This window comes from Trichomycterus rosablanca, chromosome 16 (genome assembly GCF_030014385.1).
Source record: "Trichomycterus rosablanca isolate fTriRos1 chromosome 16, fTriRos1.hap1, whole genome shotgun sequence".
Classification (NCBI taxonomy): domain Eukaryota; kingdom Metazoa; phylum Chordata; class Actinopteri; order Siluriformes; family Trichomycteridae; genus Trichomycterus; species Trichomycterus rosablanca.
The window spans coordinates 17302348-17328093 of record NC_086003.1 but is presented as its reverse complement, the minus strand read 5'-3'; the positions used below and the strand labels follow the sequence as shown (position 1 = coordinate 17328093).

The following is a 25746-nucleotide window of genomic DNA, read 5'->3' as shown; positions in this document are numbered from 1 at the left end:
CCACCTACTCAGCGCTGCTAATGTAGTCACTGACAGTACCAGCTCTCTTCTCTCCTCTCCCTTACTCCCTCTCATTCTGCATTCGCTTGCTCACTCTCGCTCTCTCGCTCTCGCTCTCCCACCCCTCTGTATCTCCCGCGTGCACTGTTCACTCCTGTCCAGGATAAATAAAGGCAGCTCTGAGGATGTGGGGGGAAAGAGAGATGTAGGCGCTCGCAGACGAAACACAATGTTGAGGCGACTCTCGCTTGCCGGGTCTCGGCTCTGAGGATTACAGGCGTGCTCGTCCACCTGCCCTTTCTTCACCATCCCATTACCTACCGGAGGATGCCCAGCACTGTGTGCTCACCTTCTGTCAGGACTACTGCACTTTCCCTGCTATTCGGTGCCCGAGAGCGACTCTACCAAGACATCAGAGGCCGCCCGTGCTACCTTTTTTGAGACTCATGGAGGCTGATTACTCACTTTGGTAGCCGTTTCGACTTCTTCTTTGCTCTTCAACAGCTTGGAACAGTATAGCCAGGCAGAGTCTTAAGGCGGCACTGGCAGCACTCCAGCTCAATGCATTTCTGACTTGTTCGAGGCTGCGATTGTCGGCATCTAATAAAGAGGTAAGAGTTGACACATTGTCTTGAATCTGTGAGCTTTTGGGGTAGCTGGATGTGCTTACACCGTGTTGGTCCATGTTTTGTCATGGGCGCTTCTTAAATCTGTACATAATTTTCTGTAAAGCTGATTAATATTTTATGTACTCTGTGACTTGTATGAGGACGCATCTGTGTCCAGGTTAAGTTATGGCACTCTAGACTCAAATGTTTTATGGATCCTCGGTTACTTTAAGTCTCTGCAGCCTCTTTAGATAGAAAACATAAAATTTAAAGTACGGCACCATCTGTTCTGTCACAGATTGACCTACAAGAGGATGGAAGCCTCAGGGCTTCTGAAACTTACAAAGGATTACTGGGGTTAGGTATTATTTCACAGGGAAGCGATGAAGACAAGAGCACTCCTACTTATTTTGTATCTGCATGTAAACATTACCACAAACCTGCTCTCATAGTGGATCATAAAGATCTGTGGTCTTGGATTCCTAGAGGGTTGTAAATAATGTAATCTCATGGTACCCCTGAGCATGTGCACTTATACAGTCCTTCCTGGACTTACTGTCCTTTTTTCAGTTCCTAGCATATACACTACTCACCAACAGGTCTACCAGCATCTCCTGATATGCTAAAAGGTCATTGTAGACCAGAAGTATTTAAGGCGGAATCTTCTGTGGATATCTAGAACGTGGCTAGGTCACTGACAGTAAAAAGAAGAAGCGAATGTCACCGGAGAGTCTAATGAGCAGCTCGAGTTGAGCTGGCAGTCTGCCCTGCCAAAGGACAGAGAACTACCTCCATAGAAGAAAATCAATTGACAGAGAAGAGAATTAGGCTCAGTGCTCACGTACAGAGTGCCAACCGTCAGCCTTGTAACGAGCAGTGAGAAGTTTTAAATGAAAGGCTTGGCTTAAAGTTCAAATGTATAATGAGATGTTTTGAAAAGAAAAATCTGCACAATTCTAACAAATATGCCCGCTGGTCTGTGTGACATTTTGTGAATGACTAGGTTGTGACTGAGTGGCACAGTGGTGAAGCAGATAATGGGTATCTTAAAGCTCTAGGGTCTCAGGTTTAATCTGAGGCTTTGGTTTCTGACTCTGTAGGATTTGTCATGCTGTCCTTAAGGCCATGTGGATTTTGCCCATTTCAGATTCTCTTACATCACGATATCTGCATGGTGTCTGTGATATTTTGTGAGGGACTAGGTCATGACATGGTGGCATAGTGGTGCAGTAGGTAGTTTGTTTTAAAGCTCCAGCATCTCAGGTTTAATTTGAGGCTTAGGTTACTTTTTACTTTTATATAATATAATGTACGTATATTAAACAATGTATATTATTGGTCATATTGTGTATACATACACCGATCAGCCATAACATTAAAACCACCTCCTTGTTTCTAAACTCACTGTCCATTTTATCAGCTCCACTTACCATATAGAAGCACTTTGTAGTTTTACAATTACTGACTGTAGTCCATCTGTTTCTCTGCATGCTTTGTTTGCCCTCTTTCATGCTGTTCTTCAATGGTCAGGACTTTCACAGGACCACTACAGAGCAGGTATTATTTAGGTGGTGGATCATTCTCAGCACTGCAGTGACACGGACATAGTGGTGGTGTGTTAGTGTGTGCTGTGCTGGTATGAGCTGGAGTTTTTAAATACCGTGTCCACTTACTGTCCACTCTATTAGACACTCCTACCTAGTTGGTCCACCTTGTAGATGTAAAGTCAGAGACATTCGCTCATCTTTTGCTGCTGTTTGAGTTGGTCATCTTCTAGACCTTCATCAGTGGTCACAAGACGCTGCCCATGGGGCGCTGTTGGCTGAATAATTTTGGTTGGTGGACTATTCTCAGTCCAGCAGTGACAGTGAGGTGTTTATCTGCTGTGTGCACTGCTATGTCTTATCCACTCATACCAGCACAACACACACTAACACACCACCACCATGTCAGTGTCACTGCAGTGCTGAAAATGATCCAACACTCAAATAATACCTGCTCTGTGATGGTCCTCTGGGGGTCCTGACCATTGAAGAACAGCATGAAAGGAGGCTAAAAAAGTATGTAGAGAAACAGATGGACTACAGTCAGTAATTGTAGAACTACAAAGTGCTTCTATATGGTAAGTGGAGTGTAGAAACAAGGAGGTGGTTTTAATGTTATGGCTGATCAGTGTATATTATTATAAGAATAAGATACAGTACTGCTCCTATTATTATTATTGTATCAGGTGCACAATTTGCACATACTTTTTTTGCATACAGTATATTGTATACATGCACTTTGTACATTTACTTCACCTTACTTTATTTGTATTAGTTTTTCTTATTTTGCTTGTTCAACTCTATCTGTCTGTCTGTCTGTCTGTCTGTCTGTCTGTCTGTCTGTCTGTCTGTCTGTCTGTAGTGATTAGGTACATACTGTGTGGCATGGTAGTGCAGCAAATATCCCTATAGCCTCAAAGCTTAAAAATACTGGGTTTAATCCACATTTTTAATTACAATATGGATCAAGTTGGGCCATGAAGGTTCCCCCCGGAGTACTTTGGTTTCCTACCACCTCCCCAAAACTTGTCTCGAAGGTGTAAACAAGTGAAGCATCCTGTCCAGAATGCTTCCTGTGATTCCAGGAAATGCTCTGAATATATTACCGGGACTGATACTGAAGATGAATTCATATGAGTGACTCGCAATAATATATTTATTATATAGTGGTACCTTGTAACTCAACGTCCCCTAAACTCAAAATCTTTGACACTCGACATACTTCATGGAGAAATTTGTACCCTTAAACTTGATGTGTTCTGCCGTCCACATGTATCTGTGTTTTCCTCACTGTTTCACTTTTAAACTTGTGTTATAGCTCAGTGCTGAGAAATTGTAAGAATCAGCTTTTCTGAGTCTAAAACACTTAACATGGATTAATGTACTAATAGAACGACACAGGAACACTAAACTTCTCTTAATTATGACTGCTCATAAGTTCTCTCCACTTCTTGAAATGTCACGTACGACAACTTTTGGTCGTATGGTGTGTGTGTAATGTCCCAAAACGTTTTTGTCCCACCTTTTTTGTAAATGAGGTTTGTACAGTCACTGTTCTTGTAGATCCACCTATCATACGAATAGTATGTATGTATACAATTACCGACTTTCTACAGCCTATCTACTCCATTCATCAACAGAAAAGAACACCACAGACAACCATCGAGTAGATAGGGTTTTAGAGGTGGATCATTCTCAGCACAGCAATAGAAATGGCATAGTTAGTGAAGTGTGTGAAGCACGTGCAGAAGTGCTGTTATTGAGAATACTTCAGCCACCAGATATATCCAGCTACCAGACATATCCAGATATCAGACATATCCAGCCACCAGACATATTCAGCCACCAGACATATCTAGCTACCAGACATATCCAGCTACCAGACATATCCAGCCATCAGACATATCCAGCCACCAGATACTGTATATCCAGCCACCAGGTATACCCAGCCACCAGACGTATTCAGCCACCTGACATATCCAGCCATCAGACATATCCAGCCACCAGACATATCCAAATGAAACTGATCAATGTTGTAGGACTAAATGAAAAATACATATAGCTTATGGATGACAAAAGAAAAGCTACAACTTTAGAGATAAACTAACTGACAGGTGTGTCTCAAAAAGTGTCCAGGTCCAATGCTACACCCTACACAAGCACCTCATACACACTGCAGTATAATCACCATGCTAAGAATCAAACACATAATTTCTCATTAGTGATCTACAAGGGTCTTGCTTCACTGATTAGAATGTGTACGGTAACAGATGGTCTATTGTCTTTTATTGTAATTGCATGTTTATAGTTCCCCTAGTGCATATAATATGAGAACCTTATAAAGTGACCAACTAATATATATTGTTACCTTAAAGCATTAGGACCATCCTGCAATAACAGGCTATATACACACAAGGGGTATAATAAATGTTCTTTTGATGGTAGTTACTCATAGTACATGTTTTATTTGCAGCCGATATGGGCAGCATAAAGATTTGAGTGATTCTGATAAGGGCCACATTGTTTCTGTCAGACAACTATACTGGTGTATCTCCGAATCTACAAGGGGTGCACATGGGCAACCATAGTGAGCATCCAATGACAGTGGTTTGAGAACTGACAAACGTTGAACCATTGACAGGTTCTGGGATGGTGAAAATTCATCCAGTCCAGTAAATCCTGTTTTCTCAAGATCATGAGGATAATCAGGCATGTATGCATCTTATAGCCGTGAAAGAGATGGCACCAGGATGTAATGTAGGACAATCCACCTATTAGCATACAGAAGTTGAAAGACCTGCTAGTAATGAATCTTTCAAATGGCTTGTTAACTCTGTGTCTTGGGGTCATCATTATGTTTTAAAACTGTGTTGAAGGCAACCGCTTGCACTACAAATTTAGGTCCAGCTATTTAAACTTTAAATGTAGTAATTACTCCAATTCATTAAATAATAAGATCAGTATATTTGCAAAATGCCCCTGTGGTAGATTTTTGAACCTACTTGTAAGTAGTAAGATGCATGTGATTCCTAATGCCTAAGGTATAACAGCTGCAGAGTCAAATTTCTCATTCAAATCAAATTATTTCTATCCTACTGGCATTTTTATCATTGCACTATGATTACCATTAACCAAAACAAGCATTACTATCTACTTTCAGTCAGTTTGGGGATGAAATATTGGAATTAGTGCTGGGCAGTATGATGGTACATTCGGTCTTTGATTCCACCCATACCGTAGCATAGTTAATACGACAGCTGTAGGCTTCAGTAGGCAGCAAATCAAGCGCTATGGAAAGCTGTGCAGATACAGCTCACAAGTTAGCCAGGAAGTGTTAGCATGACAGTGTTAACAGATGAGAGAGGCTTTCTTGATATGGTGAAAAAACAGATGGAGGATGAAGAGAGGAAGACCTAGAATAGAAGAATAGAACCTGCCAAAGAAATGAGGCGTGTCTGCAGTTTAGAACAGACTAAAACACTATACACTGTTTGGTTTGTCGAGCCACGGCTGTTGCAAACAACGACATTATGAACACAGTAACAATCCACATGTGCAAGGACACGATTCCTCTATAGACAGTCGAGAAAGAAGCTTTCAGAGCAATAATTAAAACACTGGATTCCAGGTATGTTTTACATTATAAGGGAACTGGAAGCGGATATATTTAAAGTCGTCCAGTTTTCTACAACAGACCTGTGGTCAAGTTGTGTGGTGGAGTCATACCTCAGTATGATGGTAAAACTGTGCACTTCATCGGTGGTGACTGGAAGACTGCAAACATTGTTTTATTTGTTAAAGGAAGATACTGGGACCATAAACTTGATACATTCATTAGTTTATGGACTTTAGCTGGCATGTCATGTCAGTCACATTTTAACTATAAAGTAGCTGCACACAATATTGTTAATGCAGTCTGGTCTCTTCCTCCTCTTGATTTTTAGCTTTGTAAGCTAGGGCAGGCAGCCAAACCCTCGTCACTAAATGCTAAAGAATGCTGTTAATATAATCTATATACACCGATCAGGCATAACATTATGACCACTGACAGGTGAAGTGAATTAACACTGATTATCTCTTCATCACGGCACCTGTTAGTGGGTGGGATGTATTAGGCAGCAGGTGAACATTTTATCCTCAAAGTTGATGTGTTAGAAGCAGGAACAATGGTTTTTGACAAGGGCCAAATTGTGTTGACTAGACGACTGGGTCAGAGCATCTCCAAAACTGCAGCTCTTGTGGGGTGTTCCCGGTCTGCAGTGGTCAGTATATATCAAAATTTGTCCAAGGAAGGAACAGTGGTAAACCGGCGACAGGGTCATTGATGCACGTGGGGAGCTAAGGCTGGCCTGTGTGGTCCAATCCTACAGACGAGCTACTGTAGCTCAAATTGCTGAAGAAGTTAATGCTGGTTCTGATAGAAAGCTGTCAGAATACACACTGCAGCACAGTTGGTTGTGTTTGGGGCTGCATAGCCGCAGACCAGTCAGGGTGCCCACGTTGACCCCTGTCCACCACCGAAGACCATGCAGACCGTATTCCCTGGTGGCTGTGGCCTCTTTCAGCAGGATAATGCGCCCTGCAACAAAGCAAAACTAATTCAGGAATGGTTTGATGAGCACAACAATGAGTTTGAGGTGTTGACTTGGCCTCCAAATTCCCCAGATGTCAATCCAATCGAGCATCTGTGGGATGTGCTGGACAAACAAGTCTGATTCATGGAGGCCCCACCTCACAACTTAGAGGAGTTAAAGGATCTGCTGGTAACATCTTGGTGCCAGATACCAAAGCACATCTTCAGAGGTGTAGTGGAGTCCATGCCTTGACGGGTCAGGGCTGTTTTGGCAGCAAAAGGGGGACCAACATCGGTGTATATGTCGTATGTTTGTTTTATGGACCTAATCTAAGTTAAATATTTATGAATATTGAAAGATCCTTGGCAAAGACATACAGATGCTTTCTTTTCGTATACAGAATGTCATTTAATGTCTTTGCTGTTATAAAAAAGTAGAAATAAATGACTAAAAGTTTGTTCCTGTGTATAGAATAAGTATTTAATGGATGCATTTTACATTCTGAATGCACTTTTTAGGTCCATTGGAAGTTGAAACTAATTCACTCTATCTCCTTCATTGTATTGTGCTGTAAATCTATTCAGGCAGGCATTCCAGCAGAGCGAAGCTATTTGTACTGCTAAAAAAAAAAACCAGATACTTCTTAAATATTAATCATTTTTTGCTCCACACACACAAAAGCCAATACTCAAGGTTCTAGCGACATGTATTCTCTAGTAGCTGCTGTGCACATTCGTGTAACAATGGCGGTAATTTATTCTCGCAGAACATTAATATTGGATCATGTGATAGCTACGCCAAGCAGTATTTTTTGATTGGCTGTGGACGCTTAGGTCCTAATTTACGTACCTAAATAAACAGTGCTAATTCATGTATATTCACTGATCAGCCATAACATTTAAACCACCTCCTTGTTTCTACACTCACTGTCCATTTTATCAGCTCCACCTACCATATAGTATTACTTTGTAGTTCTACAATTACTGACTGTAGTTCATCTGTTTCTCTGCATGCTTTGTTAGCCCTCTTTCATGCTGTTCTTCAATGGTCAGGACCCCCACAGGACCACTACAAAGTAGGTATTATTTGGGTGGTGGATCATTCTCAGCACTGCAGTGACACTGACACGGTGGTGGTGTGTTAGTGTGTGTTGTGCTGGTATGAGTGGATCAGACACAGCAGCGCTGATGGAGTTTATTTTTTGTACTAGCTCTAATTAAGCTGACTGTGGGAGAAAACCCACACGGATACAGGGAAACATGCTAACTCCACCCAGATCGCTCCACCTGGGAATCAAACCCAGAACCTTCTTGCTGTGAGGGGGCCGCCCCCTATTGTTTGTAAAAATGTATGTAATGTGTGTTGTGTTTAGTCATATCAAGCCAGAAATGTATTAGTAGAGGGCATAGAGGGCAGTTGTAGACTAGCGATTGTAGCATAGTGGTAAGGTACTGGACGAATAAGTAGAAGGTCCTTGGTTTAAACCCCACCCTTGCCAGGTTGCCATTGTTGGGCCCTTAACCCTTAATTGCTTAGACTGTATACTATAAGTCGCTTTGGATAAAAGTGTCTGCTAAATGCTCACTCACTCACTTTCTTAACTGCTTATCCAATCAGGGTCGCAGGGTGTTTGCTGGAGCCTATCCCCGCTTTTCAATGGGCGCAAGGCACAAAGTAACACCCTGGACAGGCCGCCAGTCCATCGCAGGGCAGACACACACACACACACTCATTCACCTATAGGGCAATTCAGTGTCTCCAATTAACCTGACTGCATGTTTTTGGACTGTGGGAGGAAACCAGAGCTCCCGGAGGGAACCCACACAGACACAAGGAGAACATGCAAACTCCACACAGAAAGGACCCAGACCCAGGACCTTCTTGCTGTGAGGCGACAGTGCTACCCACTTAGCCACCGTGCCCATCTGCTAAATGTGAGAATGTAAATAGTAACTGGATAGTGCAACCTGTGCATCAGATTAATACCTGCACTTCAGTCGTATATGCTTGTAAACAGTTTGGGAAAGGCTTTTTCCTGGTCCAAAATGACTCAAAGCAAGGTACACAGACATGGTTTGACGAGTCTGGGGTATGAGTATGGGGAAGCAGTAGTGGCCTACACAGAGCCTTGGAATGTAATCTAGTCCCACATCAATACCTGACCTAACCACTGCTTTTTTTTGACTGAATGGACACAAATTTCCAACAAACACAGTAAACAAAATTTTGGCCAAGAGCCTCGGTGGGTAGCACTGTCGCCTCACAGCAAGAAAGTCTTGGGTTCGATTCCCAGGTGTAGCAGTGTGTGTGTTTTCTCTGTGATAGACTGACGACCTGTCCTGGTGAATAGGACCTGCAGCAACCCTGAGTAGGATAAAGCGGTGGTAAACCAGACAAAGAATGAATGAATAATGCCTTTCAACGTACATAGGCATGCTGAAATTAATGCATTATGCATTATTTTGTGAAGTCACGCTTTATCTGAAGTTTTCCTCCGGGGAATCGTGTCCTCAGAAAGGACATTGGGCAGAATCTCATCAAAAACTTGAAAGCGAGGGACTTTGCCTATTCTGTCAATTCTCTCATATTCATCCATCCATTATTGGAGCTTACACTATTTGCCTGCTGGATCAACCCTTTCCCCGTCTTTCAGCAACATCCCCTGTTTATATAATTTATTTTTCTTTATCTCAGAAAAGCTGTCCTGCAGCTCTGCGCTGGAAAATAAAATCTCTGTCAACATCGTCTGTCTGCGTTGTGGAGACTCCGGTGCATATAATGCTGCCTGAGAGTCTGCAGATGAATGAATCAGGCAAGGTCCAATGAATCCTTGGTGATGGTAGCGGGAAACTCATTTGCTTTCCTATTGCCACCTACAGATGTGCCTTGCCAATTCTGCGCCATAACAAATGTGGCACGGTAGCTGTCGGATCAGTTAAGCTCACAGGTGATTACAAAGGGAAGCACTAAAAAAAAACAAAAAACACTGGTTTGTTTGACTCCTAAGCTTAAATCACACTAGATGGCCAAAAGAATGTGGACGATAGGTCTAATTACTTAATTTAAGCATTTCAGCCACATCTATTGCTAAAAATAATGTATATTTTTTATATGAAGATTTTGGCGTGGAAGGAATTCAGTGTCCTGCATGATAAATTGCATCATTTAACATCATTGTTTGACCCCTACAAATGCTTTTTGACCAAATAATCACATATCAAATCTTGTGGAAAGCTTTCCTAAAAGAGTGGTGGCTGTTAAAGCAGCAAAGACGGGAGTTACTCCATAACAATATCTAATGTTTTAGCATAGAGTCCACTACGCTCGTGATCAGGTGTCCACATAACACTGTACACTCACTGTCCATTTTATCAGCTTCACTTACCATATAGAAGCACTTTGTAGTTCTACAATTACTGACTGTAGTCCACCTGTTTCTCTGCAAGCTTTGTTAACCCTCTTTCATGCTGTTCTTCAATTGTCAGGACTTCAATGGATCATTCTCAGCTCTGCAGTGACACTGACATGGTGGTGGTGTGTTAGTGTGTGTTGTGCTGGTGTGAGTGGATCAGACACAGCAATGCTAATGCAGTCTTTAAACACCTCACTGTCACTGCTGGACTGAGAATAGTCCACCAACCAAATATATCCAGCCAACAGCGCCCTGTAGGCAGCGTCCTGTGAGCACTGATGAAGGTCTAGAAGATGACCAACTCAAACAGCAGCAATAGATGAGCGATCGTCTCTGAATTTACATCTACAAGGTGGACCAACTAGGTAGGAGTGTCTAATAGAGTGGACAGTGAATGGACACTGTATTTAAAAACTCCAGCAGCACAGCTGTGTCTGATCCACTCATACCAGCACAACACACACTAACACACCATCACCTAAATAATACCTGCTCTGTGGTGGTCCTGTGGGGGTCCTTACCATTGAGTAACAGGGTAATTGCAGGTTAAAAAAAGCATGCAGATAAACAGATGGACTACAGTCAGTAATTGTAGAACTACAAAGTGCTTCTATATGGTAAGTGGAGCTGATATAATGGACAGTGAGTTTAGAAACAAGGAGGTGGTTTTAATGTTATTGCTGATCAGTGTATGTCAGTGTTGCGCACCTTGTTAAACCTTGTTAACATGATTAATTAATATAGAGTTACCCCTTCCCTCCCCCTTTGTTGTGGCTATGACAACCTCTACTCTTCTGCAAGATTTTGAAGTGCATCTCTGGGAATCCATACATATCCAGTTCAAAGATTATTTCTAAGGTCAGACACTGATATTGGACAGGAAGACCTTGCTTGAATCAACATTTGTATTTGAATCCCACTGGTGTTAGTGGGGTTGTGGCCAGGGCGCTGTGCATGCTACTGAGGTTTCTCCACACCAAACTTTATGGTCTTTATGGACCTGGCTTGCTGCACAGAAGCACAGTCATGGTGCAACATAGTTAAAGCATGTTATTTAAATGGTATACATGATTTAAGCAATAAGTGTGGCTAAAACACCTAAATTCAATAATCAAGACGGGTGTCTACATACTTTTGGGCATGTAGTATAATAATCTAGGTTAGATTACAAGAAAATAAATGTCCTACATACTGTATGCACAAAGCTTAAGCATTTTGTCTAGAACAGCTAGAATGAAAACCATAATCTAATCTGTATTAGATTAATGTTACCCAGTGTCACCAATCCAACCTCTATGTCCTCTCATGCATGTGCACGTGCCCACCTCTCCGGGAGCACATGTTTGGAAGGTTTGTTTTCAGTGTTAAGCCAACACCCCCCTCATTATTATTGGTCTTCTGCTAATTATCCACAGCTGCACCTCGTCTCAGGTAATATGCTTATGGAATTTAAGAAGGCAGCTGTGGATCCTTCGGTGGAGACTATTTTGGCTTTCACCAGCTCATGGTTTTTGGTTAGTTTGCTTGGTATTGACTGTTTAGTTATCTTGTTCATGAGTATTACAATCATCCTGTTCATGGTATCTTGTCTTGTAGTCTGATTAATGTTTCTAGTTAGAAGTCTTGTTTAGTGATTACTGTATTGTCCCATGTTGTGGTATGGTTCATGTTCTTTGTTAGCATGTGTTAGCTTAGCTTAGGGTTTAGGTTCTTATTTCTTGTGTTTTAGATTAGCATGAGCATTTTAGCATTTAGATTAGTATTTAGCATAGGTTGTGTGTTCGTGTCTGATCTTGTCTTGTGTACCCCTGTCTTGTGTTTTTTGTATTCATACATAAATGTTTGCTTGTCATGTCTGCGTGTGTGTCCACCCCCTCATGTCACGTTAGCTCATTCGTTACACAAAGTGTACACAGTGACAGATGGGCTACAGTCAGTAGTGTACCCAGAAATTTCATCTGTATGGTAGGTGTTGCGTATTAAATAATCAATGAATGTACACACCACGTAAGTGTACCTAATGAAATGCTCAGTGAATGTGCAAACCAGACATGGCCAAAACTATGTGATCACTCTTGATTGTTGATTCCAAATTTAGGCATTATTATTGTTTAAGCCACCCAAGGAGGGTGTGTTTTACTGTACCTGGATTACTGTAAAGCTGCATGAAGACTATGTTAAGTGTATGAATCCAATTACCCGATTGCATTATGCTTTCTCTCTACTGATGTTGATCTCCACACTGGTTGAGGATAGCCAAGACTATCCCCCCCCCCCCCCGACACGTGTGCAGTAGCCGACTGCATCTTTTCACCTGCACGAGGCGAGTTCAGCTTTGTGTTTGGAGAGCCACACCCTGATCAACACATTATTCCTTGTCTCTGTGCAGGTGCTATCAATCAGTCAGCAGAGGTCGTCCGACACCCCCCCCTTCCCCCGAACACTAGCCAATCGTTGTTCGTGTAGGCGCCCAGCCTGCCGGATAGCAGAGCTGAGTTTCGAACCGACGAGTTCCAAATATCAGTTTTGGTATGCTAGTTTGTTTCACCGCAGCACCACCTGAGCGCCTTTTACAACATTTTAAAATGTGATTCATTTTCTCCATTCTGCTCTTAAATTTATAAGTATACAGTTCTTTAGAAAGTGCTAGAATTCCTTCCTTACTCAGTAGTACTAAGGTAACAAACCTAAACAACAAAACATCCCTAAATAAGTATTTTATTACAAATAAAAGTTGACACTAAACATTTAAGCGTGAAGTATTCTTCTGACATGAGCTAAAACACAAAGTCAGACCTCCAAGTGGTTATGCATAATTCATCAATCCAGTGGTATATTTAGGAGGTGGGGGTAGGTTGCTTTTGGGCTTGCGAGCCCCCTGTTGTGTTGAAAGTTTTGAAGTATTAAGTATTCTAGCTCTTTTTTTGCATAGGGGTGCATGACTGTTGAGCTTAAGCTCACTTGCAGCACTTTGAAGTTGAAGATATAGCTGTGGTACAGGATTTAGGTTTAGTGATGGTAATAGCTGGAAGTATTTTTGACTGTTTTGCTAAAAAATCCCTTTTGAACTTCGAAGTTAAAGAGGAGTGTCCTAGTGGCCCAATAGTTGCGTTTTGATCCTGAAACCATTGCTTAGAGGTCAACATTGTTGTATTTTTCATGATTGCTTTGTAATCTTGAGCTGCTCAAATCTATGGAAAAGCTGAAGCTTACCAAGAGGAACGATCAACCAAACTACCAAGTCAGATGCTGCGGGGTTCAACACAATCCTAAAAATTATGATATACTATATAACAGTTCAGCCAATGCTTGGTATACACCGATCAGCCATAACATTAAAACCACCTCCTTGTTTCTACACTCACTGTCCATAAGAGCACTTTGTAGTTCTACAATTACTGACTGTAGTCCATCTGTTTCTCTGCATGCTTTGTTAGCCCCCTTTCATGCTGTTCTTCAATGGTCAGGACTCTCAAAGTCCACCACAGAGCAGGTATTATTTAGGTGGTGGATCATTTTTAGCACTGCAGTGACACTGACATGGTGCTGGTATGTGTGGATCAGACACAGCAGCGCTGCTGGAGTTTTTAAATACATTGTCCACTCACTGTCCACTCTATTAGACACTCCTACCTAGTTGGTCCACCTTGTAGATGTGAAGTCAGAGACGATCGCTCATCTATTGCTGCTGTTTGAGTTGGTCATCTTCTAGACCAGGGGTATTCAACTAAAATTTGAAGAGGTCCAGTTAGAGAAAATTTCTTGAAACAAAGGTCCGGAATGTTTAACTATATATACAGTATATATATATATATATATAGCATTTAGCGGACACTTTTATCCAAAGCGACTTGCACAATGAGCAACTGAGGGTTAAGGGCCTTACTCAGGGACCCAACAGTGGCAACTTGGTGGTGGTGTGGCTTGAACCGGCAACCTTCTGTTTATTAGTCCAGTACCTTAACCACTGAGCTATCATTGCATAATATATAATATATATATTGATATATATTATATATAAGTAGCCTAGTAGTTGTATCAACATCTGCATGTAATCAATAACTGACTGTCAAATCAAATGTCTGTTTGTTTATTAGGATTATAACGTCATGTTTTACACTTTGGTTACATCATGACAGGAACGGTAGTTATTCATTACACAAGACTCATCAGTTCACAAGTTTATATCCAACACAGTCATGGACAATTCAGTGTCTCCAATTCACCTCACTTGCACGTCTTTGTACTGTGGGAGGAAACCGGAGCACCGAAGGAAACCCATGCAGACACGGGGAGAACATGCAAACTCCACACAGAAAGGACCCGGACCACCCCACCTTATCAAACCTTTCTCTTATCAAATTAGGAGAAAATAAAAATAAATTGTGCTCCAGTGGGAAGTAAGAACAGAAATGAGTCTCTCCATCACGGATTAAATGCTGTATTTTCTCTGTACACGTTTCTTTTTTGGAGAGCGCTATTTGTCTCCTGTCTCACTCGTCTTTTCTCAACTTTCTCCTGCACAGTCGTCTGTATCTCTCCCTTCGTTTTTTCTACGTTCGCTATCTTTCTTTTTCTTTCCACCGTCTTTTCACATGTAACTCGCCTCTAACTCTCTCATCTGTAGAGTTGCGGTGTTTACCGACTGGAATGCACAGACTTGATTGGCTGAGTGGTGTCACGTGATCTCTGGTGTCTGTGCGTTTTCTCATCCACTAAACCGCTACCGTAAATGGTACAGAAGCTGCGCCGGTTAAAATAGAAGCGCTCCGTCAGGTTTCAAATCCTAACTTTCTGTTTTGACTGTAGGTCAGGGTCCGTATGGGACAGCTTCTGGGTCCGGACCCGGACCGCGGTCCGCCTGTTAGTGACCTCTGTTCTAGACCTTCATCAGTGGTCACAGGATGCTGCACATGGGGCACTGTTGGCTGTATATTTTTGGTTGGTGGAATATTCTTAGACCAGCAGTGACAGTGAGGTGTTTAAAAATCTGTCTGATCCACTCATACCAGCACAACACACACTAACACACCACCACCATGTCATACAAAGTGCTTCTATATGGTAAGTGGAGCTGATAAAATGGACAGTGAGCGTAGAAACAAGAAGGTGGTTTTAATGTTATGGCTGATCGGTGTATGCTTGGTGTCCAGTTGCTCACCAATGCCAGGAAAATGTTACCTGCCTGATTGTGCTGTGCCAACTGTAAAGTTTGGTGAAGGAAGGATAATTTCAGGGGTTGGTGGAAGGAAAACCTGGACAATTTGGACAGCTGTATGCTTCCAACTTTGTAGGAACAGTTTGGGGAATACCATTTTCTGTTCCAGAATGACTCTGCCCCAGTGCACAACCAAGGTCCATTAGGGCATGGTTGGGTGAGTTTAGTGTGGAAGAGTTTGACTGGCCTGTACAGAGCCCTGACCTCAACCCTGAACACCTTTGGGAAAAACTAGATTGAAGATTGTGAGCCAGACCCTTTCACCCAACATCAGTCTCTAACCTCATAGACGCTTTTCTGGATGACTGGGCAAATACATTTACACAGATACACTTTTGTAGAAAGCCTTCCCAGTGGAGTGGAAACTGTTATAGTTGCAAATGGGTGACCAACTTCATATTAATGTAAAAGCTCCTGTAGATGTAATAAGTAGGTGTCCCAATACTTTATACTTTATAATAGTTTATATAAATGCTGGAATAGCTGTATAAATATCTATTGTTTTGCAATAGGATGCCCAATCATCTCATGGTCAGGTGTCAACATACAGTGGAATCCTGGTGGGTAGATCTGTAGGTTACCAACTGGAAGGTTGTGAATTCAAATCCCTGCCATGCAGCTACTGTAGGGCCCTTTAGCAAGGCCTTTACACCTCTTGGCTTCAGAGGCCCCTGTGCTCTAACCCCACCTTCCACAGAATGGATGGAGAAGCCAAAATATAGACGTGTACAGTATATGTATATATGACAAATAAAGCCATTTCATCTAAACTAGATTATACTTATCTTCACTCTGGGTGATATAAGGTACTTTTTACCATGTAGTACACAAGAATAATGGTATGAATTTTAAACATTTATATGCTCTCATACTGGATACAGCACACCTTTGGGAGAAACTAGATCGAAGATTGCGAGCCAGACCCTTTCGTCCAACATCAGTGTCTGACCTCACAGACGCTCTTCTGGATGACTGGGCAAAGAAAATCTTATAGAAAGCCTTCCCAGAGGAGTGGAAACTGTTATAGCTGCAAATGGGTGACCAACTTTATATTAATGCCTATGAATTTAGAATCACGTCACTATGCTGTCATTGCTTTGAAATGGTTGGCTGCACAGATGGGTCAGCTTTCTCCACTGCCCTCTGTATTGTGTCGCTTGAGGCAGACTAGACACTGATAATTATGTTATAAAAGCTCCTCTAGGTGTAATAAATAGGTGTCCCAATACTTTATACTTTATATTAGTTTATATAAATGCTGGGATAGCTGTATAAATGTCCATTGTTTTTGATTAGGATGCTCAATCATCTCATGGTCAGATGTCAACATAGAGTGGTAGCCTAGTGGGTAGATCTCCAACCCTCCAACTGGAAGGTTGTGCATTCAAATCCCTGCCATGCAGCCACTGAATGGCCCTTCAGTAAGGCATTTAAACCTCTTGGCTTCAGAGACCCTTGTGCTCTGACCCCACCTTCCAAAGAATGGATGGAGAAGCCAAAATATAGACGTGTACAGTATATGTATATATGACAAATAAAGCCATTTCATCTAAACTAGATTAACATACAGTGGTAGCCTGGTGGGTAGATCTGTAGGTTACCAATTGAAAGTTTGTGTGTTCGAATCCCTGCCATGCAGCCACTGTAAAGCCCTTCAGCAAGACTTTTAAACCTCTTGGCTTCAGAGGCCCAAAGAATGGATGGAGAAGCCAAAATATAGACGTGTACACTGTATGTATATATGACAAATAAAGCCATTCCATCTGCCCTAGATTATCCTTGTCTTTACTCTGGGTGATATGAGGTACTTTTTACCATGTAGTGCACAAGAATAATGGTATGAATTTTAAACATTTATACACTCTCAGACTGGATATAGCACAGCAGGTGCAGAACTCGCCTACCATAAATATTGAAGATAGTCTCTGTATATGGTTTGCAGTTAATGGTGTAGAAGCATCCTCCAGTATGTTAATGTAGGGAAATTGATTATAGATCACAATGACTACATGAATGATAGTCAAATTTACCTGTTGAATGCTTGGTCGGATTGACTAATAAGTTTTTGGAATTACATTTTTAATCCCCCTCAATCTATTTTTTAGGGATGACTGGTTGAGAGGATGGAGGATCTTAATAATGGATCACACTTTAAATTTGCCCAGAGTGTGTTTTACTCAGTGGATACATTAATCTATTTTTCAATATCATGTGTGACACTTTTTTCCTCTGTATTATATAACGAGACGCTTTTCTGCCTATAATAATCAGACATATCAGGCTCACTTAAACAGCCTTATTCCAGTTATCTTTCTATTTAGTAAAAATTTGTGATTATGATCATTGAGTAAAGGAAAATGTCTCTGCCTGGTGAGACTTATTCCATTCTAAGCCTGATATGAATAATAAAAAGGTTGGATCCAATATACAACCCCAAATCAAAAAAAGTTGGGACAGTATTTCTTACATTTACTTTGAGTTTTATTTGATTGCAGACGGTTTGAACCCAAAATATTTCATGTTTTGTCTGCTCAACTTCATTTCATTTGTTAATATACCTCCATTCCTGCATTTCAGGCCTGCAACACATTCCAAAAAAAGTTGGGACAGGGGCAATTTAGGGCTAGTAATGAGGTGAAAAAACTAAATAATGATGAGATTCCAAACAGGTGATTGTAATCATGGTTTGGTACAAAAGCAGCATCCAGAAAAGGCTGAGTCTTTAATGAGCAAAGATGATCAGAGGATCTCCAGTTTGTCAACAAATGTGTGAGAAAATTATTGAAATGTTTAAAAACAATGTACCTCAAAGAAAGATTAAAAGGGATTTGCATATTTCTCCCTCTACAGTGCATAATATCATTAAACCATTCAAGGAATCAGAGGATTTTCAGTGTGTAAAGGCCAAGGGTGCAAGCTTAAGCTGAACGCCCGTGATCTTCGATCCCTCAGACGGCACTGCATCAAGAACCGCCACTCAACAATAGCTGATATAACCACATGGGTGAGGGATTACTTTGGCAAACCTTTGTCAAGCACTACAATATGGAATTACATGCACAAATGCCACTTAAAACTTTACTGTCCAAAAATAAGCCTTATGTTAACCATGTTAGGAAACAGTGTCAACTTCTCTGGGCTCTGAGGCATCTAGGATGGACCATCACACAGTGGAAACATGTATTGTGATCAGATGAACCGGCATTCCAGGTCTTTTTTTGAAAAAAATGGACGCCGTGTGCTCCAGACCAAAGACGAAAAGGACCATCCTGACTGTTATCAGCAACAAGTCCAAAAGCCAGGGTCTGTCATGGTATGGGGCTGTGTCAGTGCCCCTGGCAAAGGTCATTTACACTTCTGTGATGCAGCATTAATGCAGAAAAGTACATTGAGATCTTAGAGCAACATATGCTGCCTTCAAGATGTCCATGCATTTTTCAACAAGACAATGCAAAACCACATGCTGCACACATTACAAAGGCATGGCTGTGGAAGAAGAGGGTACGGGTACCGGACTGGCCTGCCTGCAGTCCTGACCTGTCCCCAATAGAGAATGTATGAAGAATTTTGAAATGAAAAATGTGACAACGACGACTCCGTACTGTTGTACATTTTAAGACATGTTTGCAGGAAAAATAAGACAAAATAAAAGCTGAAACACTAAATCACTTGGTCTCCTCGGTGCCAAACCGTCTTTTAAGTGTGGTGAAAAGTAATGGCAGCATTACAAAGTGGTCAATGCTTTGCTGTCCCAACTTTTTTGGAATGTGTTGCAGGCCTGAAATGCAGGAATGGATGTTTATTAATAAATGAAATGAAGTTGAGCAGAGAAAACATGAAATATCTCTGGTTCATCCTGTCTGCAATCAAATAAAAGTCAAAATAAATGTAAGAAACTCTGTTTTTTTTATTATTGTGTGTCTTCCTGCCTACATCTGGTGCATCTACATCAGCTCCTCCTGTTATATTTCTCACTGTTGTCTGACACTTGAAAGTAGATCCGTAGCTTCGAGATTGATTTTCGGCAAATGAAATGTAGGCCCAGACGGGTCTATAAATATACTCACAAAATTGAATCTGCCTCGGATATACATTAGTTTAATTGATTGTTAATATGTTACTGCGATGCAGGTGTCTGACTCAAAACCCTTCGTGTATTGCTCTGTTAGAATGCTACTCAATCAAAAGTAAGTCAGACAAATGTTAACCTTGAGCAGCTATCGGAAATAAGAAACATTCAGTAATTAAAGCTGCTTTTTAACTTAAAAAACAAGAGAAATATAAAAAGTGAAGCACATAAAAGGGAGAATAGGTTCCTGAGTTAAATGGGTACATAACTGAAGTAATTTCTTCTACTTGCACTATTGCTAGGACAATACCAACAATAACAGGGAAATTGTTCTATTAAAGTCTGATAGCTGTAGAAAGAAATGAACTGTAGAAATACACAGTCGAGTCACATTATTATGACCACCAGCTAATATCCAGAGTAACTGGTGTGTGCAGCACGGCAGAGATGTTCAAAAGTCACAAAATACGACAGAGTCCGAGTCAAGTCACGAGTCTTTAGGCTAGAGTCCGAGTCGTCACGAGTCTTTAGGCTAGAGTCCGAGTCAAGTCACGAGTCTTTAGGCTAGAGTTCGTCACGAGTCAATATAATATACACAAAACATATATTGGAAATGTAGTGTAGAAATAAACAAATAATATGTAAGTTCAGATAAAAAACAACAACAGATTAGTAACTGTATTTTGCGGTTTTACTTAGTGCCTTTACTTTCCTAGTCATTGTGCAAATGAATGTAATTTCCGTAACAAGAAGGTACCAGTAAAAAGCTTAAACTGATACATTTTGTTTTCATTGCAAAACAAAAGTGCACGATAAATCACGACACAGCGGCCAAAATCCCAAACACAGCAAAAAAAATAAAATAAATCATAACCACTGCTTACCTTAATAATTAAAAACCTCCAAACTTTTCCTGGTTGTGAAGTAAAACATGAACTTGTTAGAAAGCCAATCAAGCGTATCATTGACACATCATCTGTGTGATGCAAACTGAACAAATAACAGCATTTCTTACTAAAAATTAAAATCAGAAGGTCTGATTGGTTCAGAAAGCGCTCTTTCAACCATTAGCGCCAATTCTGTAGGAGCGTTCCATTCACCCCAGTTGTTCCTGTGAAGTGCACTAGGTAGGGTATTCCACCATTTTAAGTGAGATTCCAATCCAAAGGTAATGAAATTGTTCAAATGAAGTGAACTTATCAGTACGCCGGAAGCTGACTGTAACATTTACCCATTGCTTACCCATGTTGCAGGTTAAGACAGCCGGAGCGTTATTAGAGAGCAGAATATTTATAATAAAATAATAATTTTATATACATATATATACAGTGGGGGAAATAAGTATTTGATCCCCTGCTGATTTTATAAGTTTACCCCCTTACAAAGACTTGAACAGTCTATAATTTTTATGGAAGGTTTATTTTAACAGAGAGAGACAGAATATCAACAAAAAATCCAGAAAAAAACATTAAATAAAAGTTATAAATTAATTTGTATTTAATTAAGGGAAATAAGTATTTGATTGCCTACCAACCAGCAAGAATTCTGACCCCCACAGACCGGTTATGTCACACAAATTAGTCCTGTTCCTGTATAAAAGACTCCTGTCACAGAATCAGTTTCTTCCGTTCAAATCTCTTGACCACCATGGGCAAGACCAAAGAGCTATCAAAGGACGTCAGGGACAAGATTGTAGACCTGCACAAGGCTGGAATGGGCTACAAGACCATCAGCAAGAAGCTTGGTGAGAAAGAGACCACTGTTGGTGCGATAATTCGAAAATGGAAGAAATACAAGATCACAGTCAATCACCCTCACTCTGGAGCTCCATGCAAGATCTCACCTAGTGGGAGTCCATCAGTCTGTGGCACTGCTCAGGTGTTATGAGAGCCCAGGTTGCTCTGATAGTGGTCTTCAGCTCTTCTGAATTGTTGGGTCTGGCGTATCGCATCTTCCTCTTCACAATACCCCATAGATTTTCTATGGGGTTAAGGTCAGGCAAGATTGCTGGCCAATTAAGAACAGGGATACCATGGTCCTTAAACCAGGTACTGGTAGCTTTGGCACTGTGTGCAGGTGCCAAGTCCTATTGGAAAATGAAATCTGCATCTCCATAAAGTTGGTCAGCAACAGGAAGCATGAAGTGCTTTAAAACTTCCTGGTAGACGGCTGCGTTGACCTTGGACCTCAGAAAACACAATGGACCAACACCAGCAGATGACATGGCACTCCAAACCATCACTGACTGTGGAAACTTTACACTGGACCTCAAGCAACGTGGATTCTGTGCCTCTCCTCTCTTCCTCCAGACTCTGGGACCTTGATTTCCAAAGGTAATGCAAAATTTACTTTCATCAGAGAACATAACTTTGGACCACTCAGCAGTCCTTTTTGTCTTTAGCCCAGACGAGACGCTTCTGACGCTGTCTCTTGTTCAAGAGTGGCTTGACACAAGGAATGCGACAGCTGAAACCCATGTCTTGCATACGTCTGTGCGTGGTGGTTCTTGAAGCACCGACTCCAGCTGCAGTCCACTCTTTGTGAATCTCCCCCACATTTTTGAATGGGTTTTGTTTTACAATCCTCTCCAGGGTGCGGTTATCCCTATTGCTTGTACACTTTTTTCTACCACATCTTTTCCTTCCCTTCGCCTCTCTATTAATGTGCTTGGACACAGAGCTCTGTGAACAGCCAGCTTCTTTAGCAATGACATTTTGTGTCTTGCCCTACTTGTGCAAAATGTCAATGGTCGTCTTTTGGACAACTGTCAAGTCAGCAGTCTTCCCCATGATTGTGTAGCCTACATAACTAGACTGAGAGACCATTTAAAGGCCTTTGCAGGTGTTTTGAGTTAATTAGCTGATTAGATATTGTACCTTGTCACAATATTCTAATTTTCTGAGATACTGAATTTGGGGTTTTCATTAGTTGTCAGTTATAATCATCAACATTAAAAGAAATAAACATTTGAAATATATCAGTCTGTGTGTAATGAATGAATATAATATACAAGTTTCACTTTTTGAATGGAATTACTGAAATAAATCAACTTTATCATGATATTCTAATTTTATGACCAGCACCAGTACATATACTGTATATATACTGTATATATATATATATATATATATATATATATAATTGTCACACGTAACTAATGTTAACACATGCTGACGCTAGCAACTCTTGTTGTTCATGAGTAATTTTTTTTGCGAGTCATGAGTCAAGTCCGAGTAATTTGAAACGAGTCTGAGTCAAGTCTAAAGTCGCTGTGTGACTTACGTCACAGACTCGAGTAGCTAGACGAGCTGGGAGTGACTCAGTCATGCTGACTACAGTACATCCCACAGCTGCTAAAGGGTGAGTGGGGGAGGATCCACAGAGTGAACACGATGATCAAGATGGCCCCACAGATGCTCAATTGGGTTTAAGTCTGGAAAATTAGGGGGCCAGGGTAGTACTTAGAAGTCTTGGTCATGCTCTTTCAACCAGTGTTGGACATTTCTAGCTGGGTGACATGTCGCATTGTCTTGCTGGAAGATCCCATCCGCCCCAGGGAAGACAATTTTATCTGTGGTAATTTTACCCATGACAGTCAGCTGCTCAGTGTACTCCTCTGTCCCTGCTGTGTTTTTCACAATGCTGTATAAATGAGAATATAAAATATCAGATTAAATATTCATTTTAGGACTCCATTATTTAGTTTATTGATATGTATGCAAATCATGCCCTAATGTAATGGAAATAGTTAAATATGCTATTGAGCTCAAACTGACAACACCCAATGAGCAAAAAGAGGAGCATAAACAAATGGGTTGGTTACGTTGGTAGGGGCGGCATGGTGGCTCGGTGGGTAGGAAGATGGTCCCTGTGTCTGCATGGGTTTCCCCCAGGAGCTCCGGTTTCCTCCTACAGTCCAAAGACATGCAAGTGAGGTATACTTGAACTGATAAATCTTGTGTAACTAGTAACTACCTGTCCTGTCATGAATGTAACCAAACCAAAATACAACCATTCCACCCCATACAAAACACTGGGCAAGATAGTTGCCTGTGCCAGGCGTAATTGCCCAGTATCATTGCCCATTTTCACAAATTCTCTAATGTAAATAAATGTAAAATGTAAATGTAACAGTCATTCCCTGCAGAAACTGTCCAAAATCTGATGGAAAGCCATGAACACTGATATAGCAGCAAAAAGGGACATAAATTCAGGTATCAGGTGTCCACAAACTTTACTAACATTACGCATTTTCAGACCTATCAGCTCCGCAATCTAGCTTTCGTTCTGTGCTACCCCAAGGGCCTTCTCCGTCTAATGGAATATAGTCTCCTCTCAAAGCAGCACACTCGCTGAACAATTACACCGCCAGATTCATTTAAGACCGATCGCCAGGCACAGCTTGTGGACGGCCGGCTTTTACTGACAGCCCCAAAGCCGAGCAGACATTCCCTATTTTCCTTTTACTTTCCGCAATTCTCTCAACCTGGACCCCTAGGTCCCACAGGAAATACAGGAAATGATGCTTTTGCTGAGAAACAAGACACACTCGGCTACCGGGAGGGCATTGTTGTGTTGTCCTTGGTTGAGAAAATATGTTAGTCCATGAAGCACAACACTTTGTACGGTACCTTTACTGCAGGTTTTTCAAAGATTTCTACTTCGGCAAATATGGCACGAGGCAGGATTTCCTCCACCGGCATGTTTTTTGAAATAAAGAAATCCCCTGATCCAGGAGACAGATAAACTGCACAATGCATGCGCATACTGAGAGAGTAAAGCAGCCAGAAGAAATCCCACATATACTGTATATACAGTATATATATATATATATTTATATATATATATACGTATTTGTTGACAAACTGGAGATTCTCTGATCATCTTTGTTTATCAAAGACTCAGACTTTCCTGGATGCTGCTTTTGTACCAAACCATGATTACAATCACCGGTTGACATCACCTGTTTGGAATCACATCATTATTTTGTTTTTTCACCTCATTACTAGCCCTAAATGTCCCCCATCCCAACTTTTTTTGGAATGTGTTGCAGGCCTGAAATGCAAGAATGGATATTTATTAATAAATGAAATGAAGTTGAGCAGACAAAACATGAAATATCTCAGGTTCATCCTGTCTGCAATCAAATAAAAGTCAAAGTAAATGTAAGGAACACTGCATTTTATTTTATTTACATTTTTCGTACATTTTCTGATTTGGGGTTGTAAATAAAATAGTATGTCTATTTCTACTTAAGTTTTTGTAAACTCTTCGGGTGTTAAGAACTACAGACATGACTGCATTTAATTTCAGTGCTGTTAAAAGCCAAATCTCTTCTTGACATTCTCTAGATGACAAATATTAATAAAAGTGGCAGGCTGGCCTTGTAAAACTAATCAAATATTGACCGGTGCACCGGTAAATTAAAGGTCATTACACATTTGCAATTTCATTTATTTTGTTCATTCCCTGTACATGTAGACACCATCCTAAGTAAATTTCACAAAGATGATGTTCCAGTGTATTGAGTTACATGAATAATATATTGAAACATGAATAGAGTAGGAGTAATGTATTAATACTGTTTAATATTTCATGGTGGCATTTGCTGTGCAGTATTAAATAAACTTGTGCGTTTTATGTACTTGGAAATTGTAAATGACCTGTAAAAGAGTGGTTTGTAAAGGCTAGTGTCACCCTAAAAATCTTGGTGGGCCTATTTAAAATTGACCTGATCCAGAGCTTTTATATACTGGCTAGTAATGGCCTGGTATGAGATACCACATGACTCCTTCAGATCACCAATGAAGTGCTCACAAATGTATATATGTGACACCAGGATGCACTGTAGGTGGTGCATAACCTGTACAGAGGTTGAAGGACCTGTTAGTAATGTCTTGTTATCATATAGCACAGCACTTTAGATCTCATGTAGTCTATGTCAGAGATGGGGACCCTACTCGGAGTTGTTTCAAATGACTCAGACTCGTAAACAACAAGAGTCCTTAGCGTCAGCATGTGTTAACATTAGTTATGTGTGACAATTGTATATATATATATATATATATATATATATATACTGTATATATATATACACCCCTCACATTTTTGCAGATATTTAGGTATATCTTCTCATGGGACAACACTGACAAAATGACACTTTGACACAATGAAAAGTAGTCTGTGTGCAGCTTATATAACAGTGTAAATTTATTCTTCCCTCAAAATAACTCAATATACAGCCATTAATGTCTAAACCACCGGCAACAAAAGTGAGTACACCTCTAAGAGACTACACCCCTAAATGTCCAAATTGAGCAC

At 40.8% G+C, this 25746-nt stretch overlaps 1 protein-coding gene across 1 annotated transcript in view; it reads left to right on the top strand.

The window, feature by feature from the left end:
- The first annotated feature begins 528 nt into the window (after nt 1-528).
- The window catches only part of sgcd (sarcoglycan, delta (dystrophin-associated glycoprotein)), a 324184-nt gene continuing 298966 nt past the window's right edge, over nt 529-25746 (top strand). The window contains exon 1 of the mRNA XM_063011239.1: nt 529-611. The gene's annotated coding sequence lies outside the window, so the exon portion shown is untranslated. The remainder of the gene's footprint in view (nt 612-25746) is intronic.